Source organism: Pecten maximus, unplaced genomic scaffold, assembly GCF_902652985.1.
Source record: "Pecten maximus unplaced genomic scaffold, xPecMax1.1, whole genome shotgun sequence".
In the NCBI taxonomy this organism is placed as follows: domain Eukaryota; kingdom Metazoa; phylum Mollusca; class Bivalvia; order Pectinida; family Pectinidae; genus Pecten; species Pecten maximus.
The window spans coordinates 532-12,875 of NW_022980868.1; the positions used below are offsets into that span (position 1 = coordinate 532).

Consider the following 12,344-nt stretch of genomic DNA (forward strand, 5'->3'; position numbering starts at 1 on the left):
GCTGAGTCTTTTTTCAACACGTATACGCTAATTTATTCGCAGTCAGGCTTTATTAAGCTGAAGAGAAATAAGAGATGCAAATATATACATTTAGTTATCGAGTGGGTCTAAAGTTTAAACGCATAAACATCGGCTTATATGGATTGTGATTTTGTGTCAAGTCCCTGTGCTATCATGCATGAACACAGTGTTTTGGAACAACAAAACCTGTATATGAATATAATTTGATTATAATCAAGATTTGTTGAGTTTTTATCTTGAGATATCCCCGAAACGTCGAAGACCGTGTCGTAGTCAGACTAAACATGACATGTCTATATAGGAATAAAAACTAGAACGATTAGTTACTGGTCAAGAATGTTGCGTGGTCGGCGACACAGTGATAATACACTTACCTTTCACCTAGACGACTGGGGTTCGATTCCCCGATCGGACGTGAAGGTATGGAGTCACCTGCCAGACCACGTGGAATTTCCCATGTACTCCAGTATTCTCCACACTAGCCATACCTATATATGTGAAACTGATTAATATAATCCTAAATAAGGGAATAGTTCCGGGATCCTTCAACAATGCGAAAATGACTCAAGTGATACATACACGGTTACTGAAACAGACAGCTTCTATCTTTTTATATAACGATGAAAAATGATGTCATTTCGTCATTGCACATTTCTTAAATCGAGCTTGATTTTATTAGAGTTTCAGGAATGTATTACGTCAAAAATTAAACGTACCCAGCTGGTAAGGTATTTTGATTTGCCAGTGATAAATTGCACAGAAAAAAACCCAAACACACACAAATGTTGCTCCACAACGACAGGGGCAGTGCAATTCAAACCTTAAAAAATCAGTAATCGATATTTCATATCATTTCTTTGGATACTTTAAAATTTATTTAAACAAGATGTTGAATACCAATAAAAGTTTAAAATCACAGGCCGTACAGTATCAATTGATTCTATGACAAATAACTACATTTCTTCAAAAACCATAAACATCGGGGGATAATACCCATCTCCTAAATGCCATTTGTTCCTGTACACGTCACTACGTGATGCCAAGTCCATCTCGCACAATCTGCACGTGCAAATATACAACATAAAAAAGTGTAGAGAAAATACTCGGTCTTTTCACAGACGCACGGCTTCAGTCTTTCAAACCTACGTATAATCATTCTATGAATGGTTTACTATTATTCATATCATCAAATGTCAGGAAATGTATATTATGAACAGACAATTAAGGCGCATTTTGTGCGCACTTTATGATAGGTATTGTCTTCACAGTTGTAACAATGCGCGACACAGGGGACCGATATCACGTGTTTGCGTATGAATTCATTCCAACGTGACCATATTGACCAGTGAAAATGTTGCTTACAAACTGTCTCTATGTAACCAGTGTTTTCACTGGATGCCTGTCAATCGGTTAGAAAAGATTGAAATTTGTTCAGCGTTTTTAAGTTTAGCGTCACTTTTGCACGAGACTTGCTGTTCAGAAGACGTGGCTGGGTGTAAGTATTTTGTTGAGTAGAAGCCATTGTAGATTTTGAATTTCTTTCAGCAACATATTTTCATTTTCAGGGTCAAACATTTTATCATATTAGTGTAAATCTATAACGAAAAGTTTAATCGAGATATGTAGTTAGTGGTAAATTTGGCAGCTGCTGGTTTCTCATGTTCTCATGCTCACCTGTTTACTAAGAACTTTTTATGAATGTTTTATGGGGTGGGGGGTGGGGTGGGGGGGGTGTTCCTGTGAACTAACAATTTTAATGTTTTATTTCTGGTGGGGGTGGGGGGTTTTGTCTACAAAGGAATTTAATGTTTTATTACTGGGGTGAGGGGTCCTTTATACTAAGAACTTGAATGTTTTATTACTGGTGGGGGAGGGGGGGGGGGGGGGTCCTGTATACTAAGAAATTGAATGTTTATTACTGGTGGGGGGGGGGGGGGTCCTGTATAGTAAGAACTTGAATGTTTTATTTCTGGTGGGAGGGGGTCCTGTATAGTAAGAACTTGAATGTTTTATTACTTGTGTGGGTGTGGCCAGGGGGTCCTGTATAGTAAGAACTTGAATATTTTATTACTGGGGGGGGGGGGGGGGGGGGGGGGGGGGGGTCCTGTATACTAAGAACTTGAATGTTTTATTTCTGGTGGGGGTGGGGGGTTTTGTCTACAAAGGAATTTAATGTTTTATTACTGGGGAGAGGGGTCCTTTATACTAAGAACTTGAATGTTTTATTACTGTTATTACTGGTGGGAGTGGGTCCTGTATAGTAAGAACTTGAATATTTTATTTCTGGTGGGAGGGGGTCCTGTATACTAGTAACTTGAATGTTTTATTACTGGTCTCAGCGGGTGTTGGGGTGAGGTGGGGGTCCTGGATACTAAGAACGTTAATGTTTTATTACTCATGGGGGAGGGGAGCCCTGTATAGTAAGATCTTGAATGTTTTATTACTGATGGGAGAGGGGTGGTGGGGGGGGGGGGGGGGGGGGTTCCTGTTTAGTATGAACTTGAATGTTTTACTACAGGTGGCGGGTGGTGGTGGGCGGTTGGGGGACCTTTATGCTAAGGACTTGAATGTTTCATTTCTGGTGGGAGGGGGGGGGGGGGGGGGTCCTGTATAGTAAGAACTTGAATGTTTGATTACTGGTCTCAGCGGGGTTGGGGTTCCTGGATACTAAGAACTTTAATGTTTTATTACTTGTTGGGGGGGGGGGGGGGTCCTGTATAGTAAGAACTTGAATGTTTTATTACTTGTTGGGGGGGGGGGGGGGGGGGTCCTGTATAGAAACTTGAATGATTTATTACTTGTGTGGGTGTGGCCAGGGGGTTCTTGTATAGAAAGAACTTTGAATATTTTATTACTGGGGGAGGGGAGGGGGGGAGGGAGGGGGGGGTCCTGTATACTAAGAACTTGAATGTTTTATTTCTGGTGGGGGTGGGGGGTTTTGTCTACAAAGGAATTTAATGTTTTATTACTGGGGAGAGGGGTCCTTTATACTAAGAACTTGAATGTTTTATTACTGGTGGGAGGGGGTCCTGTATAGTAAGAACTTGAATATTTTATTTCTGGTGGGAGGGGGTCCTGTATACTAGCAACTTGAATGTTTTATTACTGGTCTCAGCGGGTGTTGGGGTGAGGTGGGGGTCCTGGATACTAAGAACGTTAATGTTTTATTACTCATGGGGGAGGGGAGCCCTGTATAGTAAGATCTTGAATGTTTTATAACTGATGGGAGAGGGGTGGGGGGTCCTGTTTAGTAGGAACTTGAATGTTTTACTACAGGTGGGGGTAGGGGTGGGGGGGGGGGGGGGTGGTGGTAGTGACCTTTATGCTAAGAAGTTGAATGTTTTATTTCTGGTGGGAGGGGGGTCCTGTATAGTAAGAACTTGAATGTTTTATTACTGGTCTCAGCGGGGTGGGGTTGGGGTCCTGGATACTAAGAACATTAATGTTTTATTACTTGTTGGGGGGGGGGGGGGGGGGGGGGGGTCCTGTATACTAACAATTTTGATGTTTTATGTGGGGGGGGGGGGTTCCTGTATAGAAAGAACTTGAATGTTTTATTACTGAAAGGGGGGGGGGGGGGGGAGGTCCTGTATACTGAGAACTTGAATGATTTATTACTTGTGTGGCTGTGGCCGGGGCGTTCTTGTATACAAAGAACTTGAATGTTTTATTACTGATTGGGGAGTCCTGTATACTAAGAACTTGAATGTTTTATCACTGGTGGGGGGTGGGTGGGGGTCCTGTTTAGTATGAACTTGAATGTTTTACTACAGGTAGGGGGGTGAGGGGGGTGTCCTTCATGCTAAGAACTTGCATGTTTTATTACTGGTGGGAGGGGTCCTGTATAGTAAGAACTTGAATGTTTTATCACTGGTGGGGGGTGGGTGGGGGTCCTGTTTAGTATGAACTTGAATGTTTTACTACAGGTGGGGGGGGGGGGGGGGGGGGGGGGGGTGTCCTTCATGCTAAGAACTTGAATGTTTTATTACTGGTGGGAGGGGGTCCTGTATAGTAAGAACTTGAATGTTTTATTACTGGTGGGAGGGGGTCCTGTATACTAGCAACTTGAATGTTTTATTACTGGTCTCAGCGGGTGTTGGGGTGAGGTGGGGGTCCTGGATACTAAGAACGTTACTGTTTTATTACTCATGGGGGAGGGGAGCCCTGTATAGTAAGATCTTGAATGTTTTATAACTGATGGGAGAGGGGTGGGGGGTCCTGTTTAGTATGAACTTGAATGTTTTATTTCTGGTGGGAGGGGGTCCTTTATACTAAGAACTTGAATGACTGATGCGGGGGGGGGGGGGGGGGGGTTCCTGTATAGAAAGAACTTGAATGTTTTATTACTGAAAGGGGGGGGGGGGGTCCTGTATACTGAGAACTTGAATGATTTATTACTTGTGTGGGTGTGGGCAGGGGGTTCTTGTATACAAAGAACTTGAATGTTTTATTACTGGTGGGAGGGGGTCCTGTATAGTAAGAACTTGAATGTTTTTATTTCTGGGGGAGGGGGGTCCTGTATAGTAAGAACTTGAATGTTTTATTTCTGGTGGGAGGGGGGTGCTGTATAGTAAGAACTTGAATGTTTTATTACTGGTCTCAGCGGGGTTGGGGTCCTGTATACTAAGAACTTTAATGTTTTATTACTGGTTGGGGGGGGGGGGGGGGTCCTGTATACTTACAGCTTGAATGTTTTATTACTTGTTGGGGGGCGGGGGGGGGTCCTGTATACTAACAATTTTAACGTTTTATGTGGGGGGGGTCCTTTATACTAAGAACTTGAATGACTGATGGGGGGGGGGGGGGGGGTGTGTTCCTGTATAGAAAGAACTTGAATGTTTTATTACTGAAGGGGGGGGGGAGGTCCTGTATACTGAGAACTTGAATGATTTATTACTTGTGTGGGTGTGGCCAGGGGGTTCTTGTATACAAAGCACTTGAATGTTTTATTACTGATTGCGGAGTCCTGTATGCTAAGAACTTGAATGTTTATCACTGGTGGGGGGTGGGTGGGGGTCCTGTTTAGTATGAACTTGAATGTTTTACTACAGGTGGGGGGTTGGGGGGGGGGGGGGTCCTTCATGCTAAGAACTTGCATGTTTTATTACTGGTGGGAGGGGGTCCTGTATAGTAAAAATTTGAATGTTTTATTTCTGGTGGGAGGGGGTCCTGTATAGTAAGAACTTGAATGTTTTATTTCTGGTGGGAGGGGGTCCTCTTGTATAGTAAGAATTGAATGTTTTATTACTGGTCTAGTGGGGGTGGGGTTGGGGTCCTAGATACTAAGAACTTTAATGTTTTATTACTTGTTGGGGGGGGGGGGGGGGGGGGGGGGTCACTGTAACACTAATAATTTGAATGTTGATATGTGGGGGGGGGGGGGTCCTTTATACTAAGAACTTGAATGACTGATGGGGGGGGGGGGGGGGTCCTGTATAGAAAGAACTTGAATGTTTTATTACTGAAAGGGAGGGGGAGGTCCTGTATACTGAGAACTTGAATGATTTATTACTTGTGTGGGTGTGGCCAGGGGGTTCTTGTATACAAAGAACTTGAATGTTTTATTACTGGTGGGAGGGGGTCCTGTATAGTAAGAACTTGAATGTTTTATTTCTGGTGGGAGGGGGTCCTGTATAGTAAGAACTTGAATGTTTTATTTCTGGTGGGAGGGGGTCCTGTATAGTAAGAACTTGAATGTTTTATTACTGGTCTAAGTGGGGGTGGGGTTGGGGTCCTAGATACTAAGAACTTTAATGTTTTATTACTTGTTGGGGGGGGGGGGGGGGGGGGGGGGGGGTCCTGTAAACTAACAATTTGAATGTTTTATGTGGGGGGGTCCTTTATACTAAGAACTTGAATGACTGATGGGGGGGGGGGGGGGGGGGGTTCCTGTATAGAAAGAACTTGAATGTTTTATTTCTGGTGGAAGGGGGTCCTGTATAGTAAGAACTTGAATGTTTTATTTCTGGTGGGAGGGGGTCCTGTATAGTAAGAACTTGAATGTTTTATTTCTGGTGGGAGGGGGGTCCTGTATAGTAAGAACTTGAATGTTTATTACTGATCTCAGCGGGGTTGGGGTTGGGGTCCTGGATACTAAGAACTTTAATGTTTTATTACTTGTTTGGGGGGGGGGGGGGGGGGGGGTGTCCTGTATACTTACAGCTTGAATGTTTTATTACTTGTTAGGGGGGGGGGGTCCTGTATACTAACAATTTTGATGTTTTATGTTGGGGGGGGGGGTCCTTTATAATAAGAACTTGAATGACTGATGGGGGGGGGGGGGGGGTCCTGTATAGAAAGAACTTGAATGTTTTATTACTGAAAGGGGGGAGGGAGGTCCTGTATACTGAGAACTTGAATGATTTATTACTTGTGTGGCTGTGGCGAGGGCGTTCTTGTATACAAAGAACTTGATTGTTTTATTACTGATTGGGGAGTCCTGTATACTAAGAACTTGAGTGTTTTATCACTGGTGGGGGATGGGTGGGGGTCCTGTTTAGTATGAACTTGAATGTTTTACTATAGGTGGGGGGGATGAGGGGGGGAGTGTCCTTCATGCTAAGAACTTGCATGTTTCATTACTGGTGGGAGGGGGTCCTGTATAGTAAGAACTTGAATGTTTTATTACTGGTGGGAGGGGGTCCTGTATAGTAAGATCTTTAATGTTTTATTACTGATGGGAGAGGGGTGGGGGGTCCTGTTTAGTATGAATTTGAATGTTTTACTACAGGTGGGGGTGAGGGTGGGGGGTGGAGGCGGGTGGTGGTAGTGACCTTCATGCTAAGAACTTGAATGTTTTATTTCTGGTGGGAGGGGGGTCCTGTATAGTAAGAACTTGAATGTTTTATTACTGATCTCAGCGGGGTTGGGGTCCTGGATACTAAGAACTTTAATGTTTTATTACTTGTTGGGGGGGGGGGGTGTGTCCTGTATGCTTACAGCTTGAATGTTTTATTACTTGTTAGGGGGGGGGGGGGGGGGTTCCTGTATACTAACAATTTTAATGTTTTATGTGGGGGGGGGGGGGGGGTCCTTTATACTAAGAACTTGAATGACTGATGGGGAGGGGGGGTCCTGTATAGAAAGAACTTGAATGTTTTATTACTGAAGGGGGGGGAGGTCCTGTATACTGAGAACTTGATTGATTTATTACTTGTGTGGGTGTGGCCAGGGGTTCTTGTATACAAAGAACTTGAATGTTTTATTACTGGTGGGAGGGGGTCCTGTATAGTAAGAACTTGAATGTTTTATTTCTGGTGGGAGGGGGTCCTGTATAGTAAGAACTTGAATGTTTTATTACTGGTCTAAGTGGGGGTGGGGTTGGGGTCCTAGATACTAAGAACTTTAATGTTTTATTACTTGTTGGGGGGGGGGGGGGGGGGTCCTGTAAACTAACAATTTGAATGTTTTATGTGGGGGGGGGGGGGGGGTCCTTTATACTAAGAACTTGAATGACTGATGGGGGGGGGGTTCCTGTATAGAAAGAACTTGAATGTTTTATTACTGAAAGGGAGGGGGGGTCCTGTATACTGAGAACTTGAATGATTTATTACTTGTGTGGATGTGGGGGGGGGGGGGGGGGGGGTTCTTGTATACAAAGAACTTGAATGTTTTATTACTGGTGGAAGGGGGTCCTGTATAGTAAGAACTTGAATGTTTTATTACTGATCTCAGCGGGGTTGGGGTTGGGGTCCTGGATACTAAGAACTTTAATGTTTATTACTTGTTGGGGGGGTGGGGGGGGGGGGGGGGGGGGGGGGTGGGTGTCCTGTATACTTACAGCTTGAATGTTTTATTACTTGTGTGGCTGTGGCGAGGGCGTTCTTGTATACAAAGAACTTGAATGTTTTATTACTGATTGGGGAGTCCTGTATACTAAGAACTTGAATGTTTTATCACTGGTGGGGGGTGGGTGGGGGGTCCTGTTTAGTATGAACTTGAATGTTTTACTATAGGTGGGGGGGGGGGATGAGGGGGGTTGTCCTTCATGCTAAGAACTTGCATGTTTTATTACTGGTGGGAGGGGGGTCCTGTATAGTAAGAACTTGAATGTTTTATTACTGGTGGGAGGGGGTCCTGTATAGTAAGATCTTTAATGTTTTATTACTGATGGGGAGAGGGGTGGGGGGGTCCTGTTTTAGTATGAATTTGACTGTTTTACTACAGGTGGGGGTGAGGGTGGGGGGTGGAGGCGGTTGGTGGTAGTGACCTTTATGCTAAGAACTTGAATGTTTTATTTCTGGTGGGAGGGGGGTCCTGTATAGTAAGAACTTGAATGTTTTATTACTGATCTCAGCGGGGTTGGGGTCCTGGATACTAAGAACTTTAATGTTTTATTACTTGTTGGGGGGGGGGGGGGGGGGTGTCCTGTATGCTTACAGCTTGAATGTTTTATTACATGTCGGGGGGGGGGGGGGTTCTGTATACTAACAATTTTAATGTTTTATGTGGGGGGGGGGGGGGGGGTCCTTTATACTAAGAACTTGAATGACTGATGGGGGGGGGGGGGTTCCTGTATAGAAAGAACTTGAATGTTTTATTACTGAAGGGGGGGGGGAGGTCCTGTATACTGAGAACTTGAATGATTTATTACTTGTGTGGGTGTGGCCAGGGGGTTCTTGTATACAAAGAACTTGAATGTTTTATTACTGGTGGGAGGGGGTCCTGTATAGTAAGAATTTGAATGTTTTATTTCTGGTGGGAGGGGGTCCTGTATAGTAAGAACTTGAATGTTTTATTTCTGGTGGGAGGGGGTCCTGTATAGTTAGAACTTGAATGTTTTATTACTGGTGGGGGGGGGGGGGGGGGTCCTGTATACTAAGAAGTTTAATGTTTTATCACTGGTGGGGTGAGGGTGGGGGTGGGGGGTTTCTCCATAGTATACTAAGATCTGGAGTTTTATTACTGTCTCAATATGTATTGTGTATATATGTTTTAACTGACTATTTTAAATACATAGAATCAGATTGCTGCTCTTGGGCTTGAGCCTTTATACTAAGAACTCAATATCTTATTACTGTAGCAATGTGTATTCTGTATATATGTTTTAATTTGACCGTTTTCATTTTTTTCACTTCTTAGAATAGCAAATTGCAGATCATGGAAGCAGAGGACCTGAACAACAGGAGTGACAATATGAGCGATTGATGGCCTGGTGATGTACTACCTTCAAAACTTAATGTAATGTCTGTTTCTGTTTTTTCGAAGAGTGAGGTAAAATCTCAATTATAAAACAGTTAAATTTGCTTGACAAAAATTACAGATAACAATTAAACAAAATCAAAAGCAATAAAATTAAAACAATGAAATAAAATCAACCTAAAACTATACTACAAAAAACTGTTGAAATAACACAATAACAATAAATAAGTGAAATAAAATGAAATAAATAAAAAAGATAAATAAATAACTAAAATTCATCAAAAATAAATAGGCAAATCAATCAATAATTCACATAACAATTAGTCAATGAATTGTATAAAAGATCAATATAAAACATGGAGAAAAAAACTTCAATCAGAAATAAAAAAAAATCTCAATAAAAATCAATGAAAATAAATCAAATAAAAAAACAATAAATCCAGGTAAAATAAACGTATTAATAAAACGATACTTTCAATAGTTACTGATGCTAACTCTTCTTACATATATCAATCAATTGCAGATCCCGGACCTATGAATGACTGCAGCAACAATATGGCCAATCCAATAATTTGGTAAAACGATACGTTCTTTCAATAATTTCAAATTCTAATGCTTCTTAGATCAATACATTGCAGATCCCGGAAGGACCAGCCGCCCATTGGACCACGACGGAGATATGGCCGACGGATATCCGGTCAGGTATTTCCGGCCAGTCTAGGGTAATGATTTTTTTCCTATCTTTTTGCTGTTGTAGGATTGAAGGGCAGATTATTTGTCAGATTCAAGTTCTTACAAGGCTACATTCAAACCTTAACGAGTGGTTATGAATGCACCAAGTTTGAATGATGTTTCTGTACATTTGCTTCCCTTTCCCTACAAACAGTATCTTTTGATACAAGTGATAGTGCCTTGTAGCATCAGTACCGCGTCCTGGTGATACAAATCTGTCCAAAAGTATCTTTCGATTTGATCGCGGCGGTGTATATAAAGTATCGCCGATTTTACCAAAACGATTTGGTAAAACGATACATTCTTTTCAATAATTACACTCTAATGCTTTTTAGATCAATACATTGCAGATCCCGGAAGGACCAGCCGCCCATTGGACCACGACGGAGATATGGCCGACGGATATCCGGTCAGGTATTTCCGGCCAGTCTGGGTAATGATTTTTTTTCCTGTCTTTTTGCTGTTGTAGGATTGAAGGGCAGATTATTTGTCAGATTCAAGTTCTTACAAGGCTACATTCAAACCTTAACGAGTGGTTATGAATGCACCAAGTTTGAATGATGTTTCTGTACATTTGCTTCCCTTTCCCTACAAACAGTATCTTTTGATACAAGTGATAGTGCCTTGTAGCATCAGTACCGCGTCCTGGTGATACAAATCTGTCCAAAAGTATCTTTCGATTTTATCGCGGCGGTGTATATAAGTATCGCCGATTTTACCAAAACGATTTGGTAAAACGATACATTCTTTCAATAATTACACACTCTAATGCTTTTTAGATCAATACATTGCAGATCCCGGAAGGACCAGCCGCCCATTGGACCACGACGGAGATATGGCCGACGGATATCCGGTCAGGTATTTCCGGCCAGTCTGGGTAATGATTTTTTTCCTGTCTTTTTGCTGTTGTAGGATTGAAGGGCAGATTATTTGTCAGATTCAAGTTCTTACAAGGCTACATTCAAACCTTAACGAGTGGTTATGAATGCACCAAGTTTGAATGATGTTTCTGTACATTTGCTTCCCTTTCCCTACAAATAGTATCTTTTGATACAAGTGATAGTGCCTTGTAGCATCAGTACCGCGTCCTGGTGATACAAATCTGTCCAAAAGTATCTTTCGATTTTATCGCGGCGGTGTATATAAAGTATCGCCGATTTTACCAAACGATTTGGTAAAACGATACATTCTTTCAATAATTACACTCTAATGCTTTTTAGATCAATACATTGCAGATCCCGGAAGGACCAGCCGCCCATTGGACCACGACGGAGATATGGCCGACGGATATCCGGTCAGGTATTTCCGGCCAGTCTGGGTAATGATTTTTTTCCTGTCTTTTTGCTGTTGTAGGATTGAAGGGCAGATTATTTGTCAGATTCAAGTTCTTACAAGGCTACATTCAAACCTTAACGAGTGGTTATGAATGCACCAAGTTTGAATGATGTTTCTGTACATTTGCTTCCCTTTCCCTACAAACAGTATCTTTTGATACAAGTGATAGTGCCTTGTAGCATCAGTACCGCGTCCTGGTGATACAAATCTGTCCAAAAGTATCTTTCGATTTTATCGCGGCGGTGTATATAAAGTATCGCCGATTTTACCAAAACGATTTGGTAAAACGATACATTCTTTCAATAATTACACACTCTAATGCTTTTTAGATCAATACATTGCAGATCCCGGAAGGACCAGCCGCCCATTGGACCACGACGGAGATATGGCCGACGGATATCCGGTCAGGTATTTCCGGCCAGTCTGGGTAATGATTTTTTTTCCTGTCTTTTTGCTGTTGTAGGATTGAAGGGCAGATTATTTGTCAGATTCAAGTTCTTACAAGGCTACATTCAAACCTTAACGAGTGGTTATGAATGCACCAAGTTTGAATGATGTTTCTGTACATTTGCTTCCCTTTCCCTACAAACAGTATCTTTTGATACAAGTGATAGTGCCTTGTAGCATCAGTACCGCGTCCTGGTGATACAAATCTGTCCAAAAGTATCTTTCGATTTGATCGCGGCGGTGTATATAAAGTATCGCCGATTTTACCGAAACGATTTGGTAAAACGATACATTCTTTCAATAATTACACACTCTAATGCTTTTTAGATCAATACATTGCAGATCCCGGAAGGACCAGCCGCCCATTGGACCACGACGGAGATATGGCCGACGGATATCCGGTCAGGTATTTCCGGCCCCCAAAAGTTTTTTTTTGGGGTTAAAAATTTGATTTTTGGTTTCCCCCCGGGTTTTTCCCTTTATTTTTTCTTTTTTTTGTTTTTTTGGGGTTTTTGGGGAAAGGGGGCCAAAGGTTTTGAAATTTATTTAAAAGGGTTTCCCAAAAAAAAAAAAATTTTCAAAAGTTTTCCCCCCCCTACCCCAAAAAGGCCCTACAAATTTGGGTTGGGGGAAACGCTTTTTTAACGGCCAAAATTTTGGTTTTTAAA

At 42.3% G+C, this 12,344-nt stretch overlaps 1 long non-coding RNA gene across 1 annotated transcript; it reads left to right on the plus strand.

Annotated features, from left to right (window-relative positions):
* The first annotated feature begins 1,412 nt into the window (after positions 1–1,412).
* LOC117319778 lies at positions 1,413–9,365 on the plus strand. Its single transcript, XR_004530818.1, has 2 exons — positions 1,413–1,516; positions 9,103–9,365. It is a non-coding gene; the product is annotated as an uncharacterized LOC117319778 (long non-coding RNA).
* Positions 9,366–12,344: the final 2,979 nt, after the last annotated feature.